The following is a 19,570-nucleotide window of genomic DNA, read 5'->3' as shown; positions in this document are numbered from 1 at the left end:
GAACGCACTGTTTTTGCCATCTCCGTGCTCTGTTTCTGAGCATAGAGATGGGGAAGAACCATGCCGCCTATGAGGTGGTGGGGATACATGGTGGTATAAGGAACATTACATGTAATTCCAAAAAAAAGCCTATAACATGACTTAGCTTAATCCAAGTGGGGAAAATGTCCTTACTCCTTCCAGGGCAAAGATACCAATCCTCACTTTGCTTTTCCCCAAAAGAACAGAAGACATGCCAGCAAGAAAGTGCTGGGACATTCAACATCACTCTCTGTCTTCTTCCAAGCCACGGGCTTTCTAAGAAGATGGGTGCCTGGGACCCTGTCCACCTTGGGTGTCTTCTCCCTCAGCCACTGGATTGAGAGAGAACTGGCCCCAGAAGTCTTTGAGATGCCCACCTCAAGCCATAATGATGTACGCCTTCAACCTTTGTCTCCCAGACAGGCCGAGTTGCGCACACGGACCAACACAGCTGTCAGGTGAAGGAGGCAAGTTGGCAAATGGATGGAGGAGCCCAGCAGAGCAAAGCAAAAAAGCGAGTCATGTGGGAGCCGTGGTGAGAAGGCAAGTTCACTAGCGAAAGTGGGTGGACTTGCTAAGCGGAAGGCAAGTTTGAGGCCTGAAGCCGGCAGGTATTCCACAGCCAGAAGCTGGCTGATGTCAGGCCGACGGACCTGGCGGAAGCCGGCTGACGGAAGCTCGGCAGATATTTGTGGATGGGAGCCAGGGCACATCTGTGGATGGATGGAAGAGTGTCTGATGGAGTGGATGTTATCTGGTGCGCGTCCCTCAACACAGTCAGCAAACCTTAAAGCGTACAGGTGGTTATTCAGTGAGGTTCAGGCTACAACAGAGATGTTCTAAAGCCAGGCAGAAATCAGAGGCCAGGCAGAAGTCAGACGAAGAGGATCAGAATGGTCCGGGTGACAAGCAAGAGGTCAAACACAGGAAATCAGTCGGATACGTTACGCAGTCCAGAAGCAGGATTGTTGGGTGGTCCAAAAGGTCAGGAAACAGAACATCAATCACAGGGCATGGTTCAGGAGGCAAGGTACACGATACAGAGTTTGGGTGAGCAATGTTGTTCCAGCCCTGGCTGGGTTTGCAGAGAAGGCTTTTAAGCCCAAAGCCTGCTGGACCCCACCCAGAGCTCAGCTACAGCAATCAAAGCTGCCTTTCCAGAGTCTTTCCCGAGACTTTTTCTGGAGGCACGCACTCTTTCGCCCAGGAGCCCTGCTAGCCTGTCGCTTGAGATGACGATGCTCCCAGCAGTCAGGGGTTGTGCAAGGCCTTAATATCCCGTGGGACCTGCTTTTCTGCCCTTCTCCAAGACCAACAAACCCTAGTCCCCGTCCAGATACAGGCCACATCTTCCCAGGTCAGCAGAATTTGGGGGTACTGCATTAACACCACGTGGTGTACTGCTATTTTTCAGCCCCTTGATGGCGCTGTTTTTCATCCACTGTTATGCGGGCTGCAGCTGAGATGGGACATTCGGTGTTCGCTGTCTAAAGAGCCAACTGTCAACGCGCTGCGGAAAGGGAAGTAAAATGCTCTGCGGGGCTCCCAATTTTTTCTTTAACATAGAGGAGCCCTTAGACAGGAAGTTAGGGTTTGGAGCCAGACTTAGTCATACTTAGAGTAGACCCACTGAAGTCAAAGGGACATAAGTACTAACATAAGTACCTTAAGACACTCTGGCTTGGAGCCCGACTATGAGGTGAGGTTGTTTTTCTTCTTCTGAGCATTTATTTCCTTACCCTTTCAAGCAAATTTTTGAATTTAGTCATGCTGACTTGAACACCACTATTGACTCAGGTGTCCAGTACATCTTCTTATCCTGTTCTGTGGGATCAAGTTCAGTTTTTGGAGCCTGAGGATGTGGACAAGACGCTTGCATCTGTTCGACCCACCACATATTCATTCATTCATTCATTCATTCATTCATTCCTTCATTACATTTATATCCAGATTGGGGCTGGAGTAGAACTGGAGTAAAAGCCCCATGTTGATGGGGCCAAGGTTTTAGGTGTGGTTAGGTGTGAAGGGCCAGCTTACAGGTAAGCCTGTAATAAGTTTTAAAACAGGTTTTGAACATAACAATAAGTTCTCTGTAGAAAACAAACAAAAACGAAAAAGGTTGCTGCTAGGCAGCTTAATATAAAATTCTTTTTTTGACTGGGAAACCTCCTTTTCTGTCTCCATAAGGCTTGACCCCTGGTAGGTCTGTGAAAGCTGCCATTATAACTTCTGTGGCTGCACAGCTATACAGATGTAAAATTCCTTTCTTTCTTAAAGTTTTATTAAACTGCTTATTATGGATGGTCTTGTTGTTCAGTCGTTAAGTTGTGTCCAACTCTTTGTGACCCCATGGACCAGAGCACGCCAGGCCTTCCTGTCCTCTGCTCTCTCCCGGAGCGTGCTCAAGTTCATATTCATTGCATCGGTGATGCTATCTAGCCATCTCATCCTCTGCCGTCCCCTTCTCCTTTTGTCTTTAGTCTTTCCCAGTATCAGGGTCTTTTCCAGTGACTTTTCTCTTCACATTAGGTGGCCAAAATATTTGAGCTTCAGCTTCAGTATCTGTCCTCCCAATGAGCAGTCAGGGTTGATTTCCTTTAGGATGGACTGATTTGACCTCCTTGCAGTCCAGGGGACTCGTAAGAGTCTTCTCCAGCACCACAGTTTGAAAGCATCAATTCTTCGGCGCTCAGCCTTCCTTATAGTCCAGCTCTCACAGCCATACATTATTACTGGGAAAACCATAGCTTTGATTATGCAGACCTTTGTCAGCAAGGTGATGTCTCTGCTTCTTACTATGCTGTCTAAGTTTGCCATAGCTTTCCTCCCAAGGAGCAAGCATCTTTTAATTTCATGGCTGCAGTCACCATCTGTGGTGATCTTGGAGCCCAAGAAAATAAAATCTGTCACTGCTTCCATTTCTTCCCCTTCTGTATGCCAGGAAGTGATGGGGCCAGATGCCATGATCTTAGTTTTTTGAATGTTGAGTTTCAAGCCAGCTTTTGCACCTCAAAACCACTTTCACCCTCAACAAGAGGCTCTTTAGACCCTCTTCGCTTTCTGCCATTAGGGTGGTATCGTCTGCGTATCTGAGGTTGTTGATAATTGTCCCAGCAATCTTAATTCTGACCTGTGATTCATCCAACCCAGCATTTCTCATGATGTACTCTGCATATAAATTAAATAAGCAGGGTGACAATATGCAGCTTTGTCGTACTCCTTTCCCAATTTTGAACCAATCGGTTGTTCCATGTCTGGTTCTTACTGTTGCTTCTTGACCCTCATACAGGTTTCTCAGGAGACAGGTAAGGAGGTCTGGTACTCCCATCTCTTTCAGAATTTGCAAGAGTTTGTTGTGATCCACACAATCAAAGGCTTTAGCGTAGTCAATGAAGCAGAAATAGAGGTTTTTCTGGAATTCTCTTGCGTTCTGCATGATCCAGCGAACGTTGGCGATTTGATCTCTAGTTCCTCTGCCTCTTCGAAACCCAGCTTGTACTTCCGGTAGTTCTCGGTTTGCATACTGCTGAAGCCTAGCTTGTAGGATTTTGAGCATCACCTTGCTGGCATGTGAAATGAGCGCAATTGTGCGGTAGTTTGAACACTCTTTGGCATTGCCCTTCTTTCGAATTGGAATGTAAACTGACCTTTTCCAGTCTTGTGGCCACTGTTGAGTGTTCCAAATGTGTTGGCATATTGAGTGCAGCACTTTAATAGCATCATCTTTTAGGATTTTAAATAGCTCAACTGGAACACTGTCATCTCTGCTAACTTTGATGTTACTAATGCTTCCTAAGGCCCACTTGACTTCACTCTCTAGGATGTCTGGCTCAAGTTCAGTGACCGCACTATCATGGCTATCAGGGACATTAAGATCTTTCCTATAGTATAGTTCTTCTATGTATTCTTTCCACCTCTTCTTAATCTCATCTGCTTCTGTTAGGTCCCTGCCTTCTTTGTTCTTTATCATGCCCGTCTTTGCACAAATGTTCCCTTGATATCTCCGATTTTCTTGAAGAGATCTCTAGTCTTTCCCATTCTATTGTTTTCCTCCATGTCTTTGCATTGTTCACTTAAAAAGGCCTTCTTGTCTCTCCTTGCTATTCTCTGGCACTCTACATTCAGTTGGATATATTTCCCCTTTCTCCTTTGCTTTTCGCTTCCCTTCTTTCCTCAGCTACTTGTAAAGCCTCATCAGACAGCCACTTTGCTTTCTTGCATTTCTTTTTCTTTGGGATGGATTGAGTTGCTGCCTCCTGAACAATGTTACGGACCTCCGTCCATAGTTCCTCAGGCACTCTGTCTATCAGGTCTAATCCTTTAAATCTATTCCTCACCTCCACTATATATTCATAAGGGATATTATTTAGATCATACCTGAATGGTTTAGTGGTTTTCCCTACATTCTTCAATTTCAGCCGAAATTTTGCAAGAAGCAACTCATGATCTGAGCCACAGTCAGCTCCAGGTCTTGTTTTTACTGACTGTACAGAGCTTCTCCATCTTTGGCTGCAAAGGACATAATCAATCTGGTTGCAATATTGACCATCTGGTGATGTCCATGTGTAGAGTTGCCTCTTGTGCTGTTGGAAAAGAGTGTTTGCTATGATCAGCGTGTTCTCTTGGCACAACTCTATTAGCTTTTGTCCTGCTTCATTTTGTACACCAAGGCCATGCCTGCCTGTTATCCCAGTGATTTCTTGACTTCCTACTTTAGCATTCCAATCTCTATGATGAAGAGGACCTCTTTTTTTGGTGTTAGTTCTAGAAGGTGTTGTAGGTCTTCATAGAACCGATCAACCTCAGCTTCTTTGGCCTCGGTGGTTGGGGCATAGACTTGAATTACTGTGATGTTGAATGGTTTGCCTTGGATTCGTACTGAGATCATTCTATCATTTTTAAGATTGTACCCCAGTACTGCTTTTCCCACCCTTTTGTTGACTATGAGTGCTACTCCATTTCTTCTAAGGGATTCTTGGCCACAATAGTAGATATGATGGTCACCTGAATTAAATTCGCCCATGCCTGTCCATTTTAGTTCGCTGATTCCCAAGATGTCGATGTTCAGTCTTGCCATCTCATGTTTGACCACCTCCAGCTTACCTTGATTCATTGATCTGACATTCCAGGTTCCTAAACAATATTGTTCTTTACAGCATCGGGCTTTCTTTTCACCACCAGACACATCCGCAGCTGAGTGTCCTTTCGGCTTTGGTCCAGCCGCTTCACTCTTTCTGGCGCTACTTGGAAATACCCTCTGCTCTTCCCCAGTAGTATATTGGACACCATCCGACCTGAGGGGCTCATCTTCTGGCGTCATCTCTTTTAGCCTTGTGATACGTTCCATGGGGTTTTCTTGGAGGAATACTGGAGTGGGTTGCCATTTCCTTCTGCAGTGGACCACATTTTGTCAGAACTCTCCGCCATGACCTGTCCGTCCTGGGTGGCCCTGCACGGCATAGCTTCTGGCTTCGCTGAGTTGCGCAAGCCCCGTCGCCACAGCAAGGCAGTGATCCATGAAGGGGCTGGGTGGTCTACATTGTTTTCATGGGCTGCTTACAGCCTGCACTTGATAGCCTCCTCAAATTTCCCAGGAACTCTGTAAAAATGTCCACAGGCATGTTCTCTGCCACAGCTGCATCTTTTCTTCTTACATTCGCAGGAGCTGTAGCAGGCTCTCCCCTTTTAGTTCTTTCTAAAAGTATGTAGGCATGACTTGGCTTACAGCCTTTCTAGGATTCAGTATTCAAAGGTGCTCAGTGTCTCCATGTTGTCTGTGCAGGAGGCGTGTCTGGACGAGCTAAATGGCTGCTTTGATCAAATCTAGCTGCACCTCTTCTGATTGGCTGATGGGGCAGGATGTTTCTGGGCCTAAACCTGTTCCTATTGGCCGGGGGGGGGGGGATGTGACTGTATATGGTCCAGGGTCCCTGCGGGGCCCAGTCCAGGGTTCCTGCGTATGTTATGGCTCTAAAACCTCTTCCTATTGGTCCACTGTGATGGAGTGGGCTCATAGAGTGGTCACATGACCCCATTGGGCCAATCTGGAAAGAGGTTGGAAATGACACCTGTTAGGTCATTCCCATTCCTGCACATGTCAGAGCTCTGAAACCTCTTCCTATTGGTCCACAGTGGTATGATGAGTTCTTAGAGGGGTCACATGACCCCCCTGGGCCAATCCGGGGAGGGGTTGGAAATGACTCCAGGCCACTTCTGCACCCGCACCTGTTAGGCCTCTAAAACCTCTTCCTATTGGTCCACAATGGCCTGACGATCACATGACCTGGCCAGCTGATCGCTCCTTCTCGGGCAGGACTTCCGGTGGTGGGACCTCCAGCTAGGGTGGGACTTCTGGTCTCCAAAGCAGTCAGGGCACCTGTCACTTTTGAAAAAGGGGTGTGGTTTAGAGTTTGATGTGAGGTACTCATTTTCACTACTCTCCTGGATCTGTCTCTGTCACTGGAGGCCCAGATGGCTTCGGTGGCCCCAACAACCCATTACCAACTCTGGTTGGTATGCCAACTATGCCCATTCCTGGATAGGGATAGCCTAGCCACCGTGATCCATGCACTGGTAACTTCACGATTAGACTACTGCAATGTGCTCTATGTAGGGCTGCCCTTGTGCATGGTTCAGAAGCTGCAGCTACTGCAAAATGCAGCAGCTGTCATGTCCCCTGGAACACCTAGCTATGCTCATATAACACTTGTGCTAAAAGAACTGCACTGGCTGCCTATCTGCTACCAAGCCATATACAAGGTTATATTATCATATAAAGCCCTAAACAACTTGGGACCTGGGTACCTAGCAGACTGTCTTCCCTTATACATACCCAAGTGACATCTAAGATCATCAGAGGCGGCCTTGCTGGTCATTCCAAAATGAATGGAATGTCACCGTGAAGAACCCCGATGGCGGGCCTTCTTGGTAGCGGCACCCACCCTCTGGAAAGCCCTCCCCCATGCAGTTCAGGAGGCAGAAAATGTAACATCTTTTAAGCACCTCCTGAAAACACATCTTTCCATACAGGCTTTCCCTGGGCTGTAACTGCTGTTGGGTTTTTACCTTGGCTTTACCTGGCATTTTAAAACTTTTAACCGTGTTATATTATGTTTTTCAAACTGTATTTTAAGGGTTTTAATTGTGAACTGCCCAGACAGCCTCAGCTAATGGACAGTATAAAAATTAGGGCTGTGCATCGCTTCCGTGCCAAATCCAAATCCTGAAGCAAATTGGGGCACTTCGGGGGTGCCTCGGTGTGATCCAAAGCAAATCAGGCCAGCACCAAGGTTCTCTGAAGTAAAGTGGGTGAAGTGGGTCACCAAATAAGTGCCTCGGTCCACCTTGGAGATTCGGAGCTCTTCTGATGCCTGCTGAAGCCCAGACAGCCTCTCTCCAAAATGTATCAACTTGGAAAGGTCAGGGAGGGGGAGAGTGGGAGGAGGGAGCAGGGAAAGGGAGGGGAGAGGAGAGGAGGAGGAGGGAGGGAGCTCTGGCGAATGGCACCTCTAGTTGCCAAATTAGGGCTGAACGTAACCCAGCAGTCTCCAATCAGCGACAGTGGTGGTGGTGATGGGTGGGTGGAATACTGGATATATTGGAGAAAAAAGCTTGCATTTGTTCATTTCAAGAGAGAGATCTGGTGGTGTTACTGGAGACAGCTCTGAAGTTATTTGGCTAGATCTGTGGTGTGTGTGTTTGACTCTTTCCCACCCAGCCCTTTTCAGTTCAACTATTCCCTTTCTTTCCTTTCTAGATAATTTATTTAAAAAACCAAAACCATTAGTTTCCTCCTTTCCTTGCCTTATTTTTTTACTATACCCTCCCCCTCCGCCCCTCCCCGCCCCTCTCAATTCCTATATTCCTTCCCTTTCCATTTTTGAACTCTATATCTTTTCCCTAAAACAAAACAAATTAAAAACCCTTTTCTTTGCTTGTAGGTAGTTCTGTATATTGGTTTTTCTTTTGCTCTTGTGTGTGTGTCTGTCTCTGTGTATTTGCGTGCTTGTGTTGTGGTCAAAGCACTACACACATCCACATTTCAAAATACAGTAGGCAAAGCACTACATCTATTATTTAAATAATAACCCACTGTGTGGCAAAGCAAGCAAGCCCAATATGAGGCATAAGTGGTATATAGGATTACTCTGCAAATGTCTGTTTTGTAAAGCTTATTGGTAAGGACAATTGCAGAATTACATCATAGGTTGTGGAGAGATTCGAGAGTGTGATGGACTGGGACACACTGAGTTTTGCTTTAAAATGTATAAAAACCTCTGGTAGACTGCTACTACTATGAATGTTCATCATGCATCCAGATAACACCTTATAACAGTCCTCTTATGAAAAGAACTGCAGTAGTATCTGAGGGGCAAACCTGTGTGACGTGAGTAGGCAATGACTGAAACCTGGCCAAAGGCATGCAGTTATAAAGCAAAATTGAATTTCTGTAAGGAAATGAAAAACAGCTTGACATTTAAAAAGGAAGAAAATGGTCTGTGTGACGCAGATAAAGCTGTCCACTGCAAAAACCATGGGTTGGATTTAAAGAAATCTGAACTCAATTTAATCCATTGCAGATTTCTCCAACTTCCCCACTGTTACAATCAAACAGAGTACTTGAGAGAGAGCGAGAAGGAAGTTATATGGATTTAGAAAAGATGGGGCTAGGCCCATTAAGTTGACCAGAGTTTAGAAATCCTTTTTTTTTTTTTTAACCACAGGGCAGTTACATGAATTAATCATCTCTTAAATCCAAGATGGTAAATTGGAAGTCCACAGCCTTGATGCCAACTTTATCTGGCCGCAGATTAGCAAATTTAGTAGTACTAGGGGAGAGGGGTTATTTGCACTTCAAGGAAACCTACAGCAGAGATTAGGGATAGTGACCTCCTCCTAATCACTGCTTGAACACCTAACTTCTCTGATTTTCCCTGTATGACCTTTGGTTTGAGTTTCTGAGAACAGAACATTTTATCTGTGCCCAGCACAAAAACTACTGAGCTAAACTGTCTAAAATTTGGCAGGTGGAATTCCCCCCATATGGGCTGAGAGGTCCCCAAATTTTATGCACTTCTGTGAAAACTGTGTTACAGCTCTTTTCTTTGAGAGTTTTTGTTGAAAAAATCAAATTTTAACTCCACCTAGCACAAAAACTACTGGGCCAAACTGTCTGAAATTTGGCAGGGGGAATACCCTCCATGACAGCTGACAGGACTCCAAATTTCATATATTTATCATGACAATTGAAAAAATTATGGCTGTTTCTATTTTCCAATGCAAATCAATGGGAAAATGTCATATCAGAATGATTCAGTTGTCCAAATCTCGCCTTGGATCCAAATCCGAAGCAAAGTGGATGGGGTCTGAATCAGTCCAAAGTGAAGCAGGGCGGCTTTGGAAGGTCTGAAGTGGCATCCGAAGTGAAGCGGGGGTGGTGGTGCTGTGTACAGCTCTAATAAAAATGCAATAAATAAATAAATCAACTTTTGTCTGACTTTGAGCCCTAAAAAAAATCCCAGTTTCAAGTATAGCCTGTGGGATCTGAGCTAGCAACGACCAACTAAGAAAGAGACCTTGGGATTGTGGTACACAGCTCGATAAAAATGTCGACCGAGTGTACAGCTGCTGTAAAAAAGGCAAACTCCATGATAGGAATAATTTGGAAAGGAGCTGAGAATAATACAGCCAATATCAGGCTGCCTACATATAAGTCTATGGTGTGACCCCACTTCAAATACTGTGTACAGCTCTGGTCACCTCAAAAAAGATATTGTAAAGCTGGAAAAAGTGAGGAGGAGGGCAACTAAAGCGATCAAGGGGCTGGAGTATCCCTATGAGGGAAGATTACAACAGCTGGGATTGTTTAGCTTGGAAAAGAGGAGGATAAGGGGAGGCATGATTGTTGTTGTTGTTGTTGTTGTTCAGTCGTTAAGTCATGTCCGTCTCTTCGTGACCCCATGTACCAGAGCACACCAGGCCTTCCTGTCCTCCGCTCTCTCCCAGAGCGTGCTCAAGTTCATATTCATTGCATCGGTGATGCTATCTAGTTCATCCTCTTCCATCCCCTTCTCATTTTGCCTTCAATCTTTCCCAGTATCAGGGTCTTTTCCAGGGAGTTTTCTCTTTGGAGATTCAGGACAGATAAAAGGAAGGACTTCTTCACCCAGCACAGAGTTCAACTATGGAATTCACTACCAGTATGTAGGGATGGCAGTAGTAAAGGAGGGGGGCCCACATCAAACTCTAAACTACGCCCCGGTTGCGAAGGTGACAGTTGTGCCGCCCCCCGTTGAGACAGGAAGTCCCGCCCTAGCCGGAAGCCCCACATATGACCTTCAGGGTCACCTGACAGGGGTCATGTGACCCCTCTATGAACTCACCATGCCACTGTGGACCCATAGGAATTGGTTTTAGAGCCCTAGGGGGCACAGGTGCGGAAATGGCCCGTGGTGCCATTTCCAAGCCGTGCCCAGAGTGGTCCTGCGGGGTCATGTGACCCCTCTACGAACTCGCCACACCGCCATGGACCAATAGGAAGAGGTCTTAGAGCCTAGCCCTGTAAGGTCACGCCCCGCAACCCCATTGACCAATAGGGACCTCCTTGCCCCCAGAAAAACAGCCTTTTATCATGCCCAGACACGTTTTCTGCACAGAGAACATGGCGCAGCCAAGCACCTCTCCAGGGCCATCTGGTATTCTGCCACCAGCTGCAGGACGTGACCCCCGAAAACAGTATATTAGTACCTGTTCTGATGACTCTGCTTTTCCACCGCCTAAACTTCTACGCGAGGAGGAGGCCGAGGTTTCCCAAATGTGACAGAACATGTTGGAAGCCATTTCACTAGAGAACATGGTAGCACAGGTAAGATTTCAATGTTTCTATCTATGTGTATGGATGGATGGTTGGAGGGGATATTTTATGGTGGTTTCCGAAGTTTGCAAAAGGGTTACAGGCAGGATACAGCTTAATAATAGATTGTACCATTTTTTCAGGACCCCTGTGTGAATAACATTGGTGCAGAAGGTCTTGGAAAAACTGTTGAAATTAAAGCAGAGGGGCCATCACCGGTGGCATTATAGAAGATGGCCTCAGTAGGAAACTGATAATCACAGGTACGTGTGATTATTTGTAGCATCGTTATTAAAGACATGCTGTGTGTGTGTTTAGGAGACACCAAAAGTATTTTCTTAATTTTGTTTTTTAGGGTTGTGCTGATCTGTCAACGGGGATTTGACAGATCAGATCATTTTCCTATTTTATAGGGTATTTGCCCACAAGCTGTGCTTAAATAAGCATGAACTAGCATAGCTGTTTCCCTCTCCATGCTTCTCAAGGGGTCTGCTAGAAATGGTCAAAAGGCTCTCACACCATACGTAGTGTGTGTGTGGGGGGGAGCAAAATCTTGAGACAAGACTCTACATACCTTTGAGTGATCAAACTAGCACCTTCTCCTTATTTACTATCTCATGAAATCACACGTCTGAAGTTTTTGGTGCAGAAATGCACCAAAATTAAGTCAAATGATAAAGAACTGGGTAAGGCTTTTGGGGGTGGGGTATTTTTAATGTAAAAACAACATGCTGTTTCTGAAAGTACAGGCTATGTGTATAATGTTTTATTTTTATATATATTTGTTATAGAAGACTTTATGGCCAGCCATACTTTTTGCAAGAAAAGGCCCAGGACAGCACTCACACCGGCATCTGGTAGCGCAGATAAAACAGAATTGTTCTAATAATTGTCTTGTGGTTTTTAAGGTTTCCTGTCAAGCTGAAAGAAGTGTGTGTGTTTTTTCTTTTTTAGAAACTACAACTAATGTTCAGGAGGCTGCTGTGATTAATCCCCCAAAGAAATGCACAAGAAAAACCAAGCACATAGACTCACCACCTTCTGATGATAAAATAGGTAAAAAAAAAAAAAGTTAATGATGGTAAGGGATTGGGGGGGGGGGGTCATATCGAAAGTAAGAATCTACTGAAGTGGTTATTGCTTTTTGCAGTGAACATAACGCCTGTTAGAGCTCCTTTTAAAACCCCAAAGGCTACCGGACCGCCAGCAGGCACGGGTAAGGCATTGACGGGGTGTCTGTGAGAGAGAGGTTTGTACCTAATTAATAAGGATGTGCCCTACCCCTTCTCATTTTTATTTTTTATTTTTTTGGTTTTAGACCAGAAACCTGCAACTGTGAAAAGTGTCTCTGTAAAACCACATGACCCAAGAGGGCCAAAGGCCAAGACAATGAACATGATGCCTGTTAGAGCTCCTTTTAAAACTCGAAAGGCTACCGGACCGCCAGCAGGCACGGGTAAGGCATTGACGGGTTGTCTGTGAGAGAGAGGTTTGTACCTAATTAATAAGGATGCGCCCTACCCCTTCTCATTTTTATTTTATTTTTTTGGTTTTAGACCAGAAACCTGCAACTGTGAAAAGTACCTCTGTAGAACCCAGAGGACCAAAGGCAAAGAGATCAAGATATGAAGGGCACCCAGAGTCTGCAATCTCTAAACCAGGGAGGGGCCTTGCTAATTGGCTTGAACATGCTTCTAAAAGACTGAAAGAAGGCTATGAGCTCATGAAGTGCCATACAGAGATTGAAGCAGCCATATGCAAGTTTTTAAGTGCTGATAATGATGGGTTATCTGAAGTAAGCTCTTTTCAGAATATTAAAATGCATACAAAGTATCCTGCACATGGCAACACATTCTTTAGACACGTACAAGTTGGGGGTGGTAAACCACGCCAGAGGTGTTGGAAAAGACGGCATAGGAAGAACACATTCAACAAAGCACGATTTTACTGGCAGAGGAGGGTTAGTAAAATATTAAACAGGGCTAAAAAAACACTCTATGCCTGTAAAAATCAAAGGCCTCCTAAGAAAAGCTGCTCTCCAATGGCAGACTCTCAGGATGCCTCACAGTTTTCTGAAGCATGCATAGAGGGTGACCCTCCAGAGGTGGCGTCTCAAGATACCTCACAGTCTTCTGAAGCTTCCAGGGATGCCGCAGGGTTGGACCAAACCCCACCCACAAATAACACAAATGCGGACCAACCCCCGCAAGTATATGCAGAACTTGTGCATAGGTGGGAGTGGGAACATGAGCGTTACAGGTCAATGCACATAGGTGAAGAATTTAGATTTGTTAATTTAGAACATGTAACATCATTCTCACAGGCTGTGACTGCATTATACACAACAATCCAGCAAATCCTGGATGATGTTAATAGGAGAATCTCTCCTCAAGATTTTGTCCAACTACGATTGGACCGCGGGGGATTAGCTTATCCTCTTTTTTCAGTTAAAAGACATAGGGATGTTTTACATGTAGAATATTTTCTGTCCCATATCAGTAATCTCCTGCAAAGCCGTGCTGAAATATGTGGGGATGTTACGCTGTGGTTGATTGTTACAATTGTGAGGGCTCCACAGGGCGGTGGGAATCCAAGTAGGAAAATAGGTTCTCTCCCGAACAGTCAAATCATCCTTAGAAAACGACAACATTTGGTAGATCTAAATTACACAGGCACCAATCTCTGCTTTGCTGGGGGTCTTTTAGGCGTAATGGCAAAGAGGACACCCGCAGATGCAGAATTGTTGACTGCTGCCAGACAGTTACATACGGAGCTTGGTTGGTGTGAACAGAAAAAAGTAGCCCTCAGTGACATTTCATTGATTGAAAACCATTTAAGGGTCAACATTAAAGTCATACGTTTCGCAAAAAAAGGTTGGGGGCTATTTAAAGTACCAGGGCCTAGGTACCCCAAAACCTATACTATGATGCTACACGATGATCATTATTATGGTGTGCGTAATGTAAAGGCGGTTTTTGGAGTTCAAAACTATTGTGAAATATGCAGTACAATCTTTACCCATAGTCACAGTTGTCTATATATGTGCAGGCTCTGCTTGAGTGCAGATTGTGCTGTAAATGTTGGTAAAATGAAGAGGTGCGGACGTTGTCGGATGAACTGCAGATCCAGCGCCTGCTTAAATAGACATAGAGAATTGGCCTTAGAGGGTAAAGTAAAATGTGTCTTTAGAGAGTATTTTGAATATTGTCAGACTTTCCAGAAACGTGATCATGACTTTGAGCGTTGTCCAGGAAGGCGGTGCACTGTCTGTTGGGGGTTTATCATATATGGTGATAAGCATGAGTGCTATATGGGACATCTTAAGAAGCCTAAAGTGTCTGTGAAATATGTGTGTTATGACTTTGAAGCGCACCAGTCTTCAGGATTTCATGTTCCTAATTTCTGCTTTGCAAAAGCGTTTGCAGGTGAAACTGTAGAAAGCTTTAAGGATAAACCAGGTAAGAGTAAGAAGAATAGAAAGCGGCGTGTGAAAGCGCATGGGGATGTAAGCCCGTGGGCCATGGCTGGCAAAACGTGGGAGTTTAAGGGTGATTCCTGTCTCTCTGATTTTATCAAGACTTTCACAGACAGTGTGCAGTTCAAAGGGTGCACTTTTATAGCCCATAACTCAAAGGGGTATGATGGTTACTTTATTCTCAGCCAGCTGATAAAAGAGAAACTTACTGTAGATCTTATCACTCAAGGGGGAAAATTGCTGTGTATCACCGTGAAGGGGCTAGATATAAAATTTATCGATTCACTCTGTCATCTACCCATGGCCCTCTCAAAGCTACCAAAAGCCTTGGGTTTTACCAGCACCAAGGGCTACTTCCCACATTATTTTAACAAACCTGAGAATTGGGACTATGTGGGCCCGCTGCCTAAAGCAGAGGACTATGGTGCCCAATACATGATGCCTGGAGAGAGAGATGCTTTTTTAGCATGGTATGATGAGAACAAGTCAAAAACGTTTGAAATGCAGAAGGAGTTGATGTTTTACTGCAGGCAAGATGTTAATATTTTGGAGCAGGCATGCACCAAGTACCGACATGAAATCATGGAACTGACACAGACAGTGAGAGCGTTTTGGAATGGTAAGAAGTACGTGAACAAAAGGTTAGCAATAGATCCATTCCAATACCCCACTCTGGCTAGTACCTGTTTTGCAATGTATAGGTTTAAATTTCTGAAGGAATACACCATTGCCATACCCCCACCAGATAATTATCACCGGCACTGTAAACGGTTTTCTACCCCTGCAGTTCGGTGGTTGAGTTACATAGAGCATAAAGAAAACATTCAGATTCAGCACGCCTTAAAGGGTGGGGAATTCAAAGCTGGCCCTTATTTTCTAGATGGCTATGCGGTCATAGATAATAAGAAGACAGCCTTTGAATTTCACGGCTGCTTTTGGCATGGGTGTTTAGTGCGTTATTCTCCGGAGGATAAACCCCCTCTGCAGGGTAAAACATATGAATTCCTGTACAACTCCACACAAAAAAGGGATGCTGAACTGAAACTGATGGGGTTTGAAGTCAGGACTATATGGGAACACGAGTGGAGGCATATGTTAAAAACAGATGAGGGCCTCAAGAGTTTTCTTGCTGGTGCTCATTTTCCAGACCCTCTAGAACCTAGAGACGCTCTCTTTGGGGGGTGTACTAATGCAGTCTGTCTGTATTATAAACCTGAAGATGGGGAACGGATTCATTACTATGATTTCACAAGCCTGTATCCCTATGTGAACAAGAATAAAGCATACCCTTGTGATCACCCCAAAATAATTTATGAGAACTTTAAGCCGCTCTCAGATTACTTCGGGATTGCAAAGGTTAAAGTTTACCCGCCCCAAGGTCTTTTCTTCCAGGTCCTCCCTACCAAGGTGGGCGGTAAGCTCATGTTTGCCCTGTGTGCAGCTTGTGCAGCAGTGCATCAGCAGGAAACGTGTAAACATTCTGATGAGGAACGGGCTCTGCTAGGAACATGGTGCGCTGTTAAGCTGAATGCAGCTGTAGAAAAGGGATACAAGGTTGTGAAAATTTATGAAGTCTGGCATTTTGAAAAGCGGACCACCCATTTGTTTTCAGATTACATTGACATGCACCTTCGCCAAAAACAGGAGGCTTCAGGGTACCCACACTGGTGTGTCAGCACAGAAGATAAACAGCGATACATTGCTGATTATCTCCAAAATGAAGGGGTGGCATTGCGCCCCAATGAGATTGCCGTGAACCCCGCAAAATGGCAAATTGCAAAATTATTTTTAAATTCTCTGTGGGGGAAATTTGGCCAGAGTACAAACCTGCCTAACACACAAGTGGTGACAGACCCTGATGAGTTATTTCACATTCTGTTTTCTGATGCTTATGAGGTTTCAATGTGTGAATTTATCGATACTGATGCCGCATGCGTGTCCTGGAAACATTCTGAAGATCGCATGATAACTCTAGGTAGGAAGAATGTGTTCATAGCTGCCTTTACAACAGCATATGCTCGGCTGAAGCTCTACACTTTGCTAGATGGCCTTCAAGATCAATGTTTATATCACGATACAGATTCGGTGATTTTTGTGAGTAGGGAGGGGCAGTGGATACCCCCTCTCGGTGATTACTTAGGAGACCTCACAAGTGAAATCCCTGCAGATGAATTTATCACAGAGTTTGTGTCGGCTGGTCCTAAGTCCTATGGTTTTAAACTTTCAGGAGAAGGGAAAGTTTTTTTGAAGGTCAAAGGCATTACATTGAACACCACTAACTGTGAAAAAATTAATTTCAACAGTCTCAAAGACTTAGTTTTTGCCTACGTCTCAGGCAGGGAGCACAGACCGCCTTGTGAGATTGCCGTACAGCAGCCCGGTATTGTAAGGAACAAAAGCCGTTGGACTCTGGAAACTAAGACTCTCAGGAAAACTCGAAAGGTGGTATATGATAAAAGAGTTATTACTGAAGGGTTTAACACACTGCCTTACGGATTTTGACTATGAATACACGCTGGCAACACCCCTTTTCAGCCATTCTAGCGGGGCCTAGCAACTGTGGGAAAAGCTTTTTCATCAAAAATATGCTGGACAATGCTCACAGTGTGTTCTCGGTTGTACCTGAAAATATTGTGTGGTGTTATGGTTGTTGGCAGCCTCTGTACAAAGATCTGCTGTGTAAATACCGATTTATTCAGTTTGTGGAGGGTTTGCCTGCAAAATTTGATGATAATGATTTATTACCCCTCAATAAAGTAAATTTTTTGGTGATAGACGACGTGATGTTGTCGGCGTCTGAGAGCTGTGAAGTCGAAAAGGCATTTACTCAGTATGTACACCACAGGAACTTGAGTATTTTTTTCATCACGCAGAATATTTTCTGCAAGGGCAAAAGCAACCGTACCATCAGCCTAAATGCAAAATATATGGTGCTGTTCAAAAACCCCAGGGATAAATTACAAATTGCGATTTTAGCTCGTCAAATGTACCCGCAAAACAGTCAATTCTTCATGGAGGCGTTTGCAGATTCTACAAGCAAACCTTATGGTTATCTGGTGGTAGATTTAAATGCATCTACCCCAGAAACTTACAGGTTAAGAACAGGTCTTTTTCCACCAGACTGGCCTGTAGTGTACACCATGAAAAAAGCTCCAGCTGGCTACAAAAGGCATCGCCTTTAGTGCCAGCCCAGCTACTGATGCCCAGCTCCTCTGCAAGGCAACATGTCTAACCGTGTAAAGAGAAATTTGGCACTCTTAAAAATTCTTATTAAGGCACCGCCACGCCAGAGGAAAGCCATTTTATGTGCAGCATCTGATGATCTGATTGCGGCCATCTCAGAAATAGCACTCAATACTTTAAAAGGCAACATTCCTCTATCTCCCCAACAGGTACATTAAAACATTAAGAAAGAAACGTAACCTTATGAAAAGCCTGAGTAACAAGAAAGTCTCTCTGAGAAGAAAGAAGCATCTGGTGAGACAATCTGGTGGGTCTCTTGGACCGTTACTAAGTTTTGCAGTCCCCCTGCTCACCGGGATTTTAGCCAATCAGTAATGGAGTATGCTGAAAAGATGTATTTGGTCCCTAGCCACCAGCTGGAAAAATTAAAGGGGCCACCTCCTAAGGAGGAAAACATCAGAACTGCAGCAATCAGCTCACTAGATACTGAGATGCAGGGAATTCTCCACAGGAGCGACTTAACAGAACATGAAAAACTTAAACGTTATGCTTCTTTGCTTCAAAAATATCTGACCCATGTTAGACAGAGGGAGGTGGAGAAAGAAAACCTAAACCTGTTTCTACCTCAGCCACAACAAGCCTCTGTAGAAGCGTCAGTAGACTCTGACAATGTCTTCCAAGAAGTACTGGACAGTCTTCCTGCTAGATATAAGAACAATGCAAGGCTCCTATTGATCAAAATGCAGCAAAACAGAGATGTTTCTTCATGGGATGAGAAAGGAGCCTTTGTGTACAAGGGGGTGGCTGTACCTGGTTCCAATATTCTGGATTTGGTGAAGGGGATCACGCAGACCCTGAAAACCAAGCGTACCCCAAAAGGATGGGATGTTTTTATGAGTGCTCTGGCTGAACTAAATGTCCCAGCATCTGTAGTGGGTAATCCTACCCATAGAGAAACCTTGGACTACCTAAAGAACCCCAAAGGCGCGACGCCAATATTGTTGCACACCTCTACGAGTGCTAAAAAACAAAAGCGTTCTGATGCTCCTACCTGGTTCAGCTTATGATGTAACCTTTTGTGGTTTTTGTTTTATCAGGACTAAAAAATAAATTAGTATTTATAAAAAAACTTAAAGTAATCTGCACTGTGCCTGTCTACTTTAAGGGTAAATACTTAGAAAACATACAGACAAGAAATTCTTTGTTTTAAAAACCCCAATAGAGGGTGCTTTATTGGGAAATGCGGCTATGAAAATCACAGTATGATCTACAGCGTTGGGCAGGTTGGAGAATGTCTAAGGCATGCCTGTGCAAGTTGGAACTTGTGTAAGGCATGCCTGGGCAGGTTGGAACTTGTCTAAGGCATGCCTGAACATGTTCTTCTTGTTTTTTACAAAATGATCCACCATTTGATCCTTTATTTCTAAATTGTGAGAATAGGGTAGTTAGAAAACATACAGACAAGACATTATTTGTTTAAAAAAACCCAATAGAGGTTACTTTATTGGGAAATACAGGTATGAAAATCACGGCATGATCTACAGCGTTGGGCAGGTTGGAACATGTCTAAGGCGTGCCTGGACATATTCTTCTTGTTTTTCACAAAATGTTCCACCATTTGATCATTTCTTTCTAAATTGTGAGAATACAGTTCTTGAATCTGTTTAAATGTTAGGCCTTTACAACGCTGCTGCAGGAAAAATTCACAATGGTAGCCACAAACCACGGACTCATCGGCTTGGAGTTGCCTGGGCTGAAACACAGTCTTCCTGGCATTTTTTCTTTAAAAATTCATGATGGTTTTAGGGAAGAGGCGGTGGTTGGGCGGGTGCCCGTAGGAATCAAAAAACTCTCCACTTTTATCCTCTGTCAAGTAGATGGCCAGCCAGTGTTCTCCAGGTAGGTTGTAGGGGTGGGTATTGTCTACTAATCCCACAGGCCTTTGGTGTACCCTCCCACTGGGAAGCATGTCACAAGGAAACACGCCGTAGAAAATCTTTCTGGTGTAGGAGCTTGAAGATAGCACACGAGTTAGCTGC

This window comes from Heloderma suspectum, chromosome 2 (assembly GCF_057233095.1).
Source record: "Heloderma suspectum isolate Gila_16-S chromosome 2, 16-S_ref, whole genome shotgun sequence".
NCBI classification, from domain to species: domain Eukaryota; kingdom Metazoa; phylum Chordata; class Lepidosauria; order Squamata; family Helodermatidae; genus Heloderma; species Heloderma suspectum.
This window is presented reverse-complemented; position numbering follows the sequence as displayed.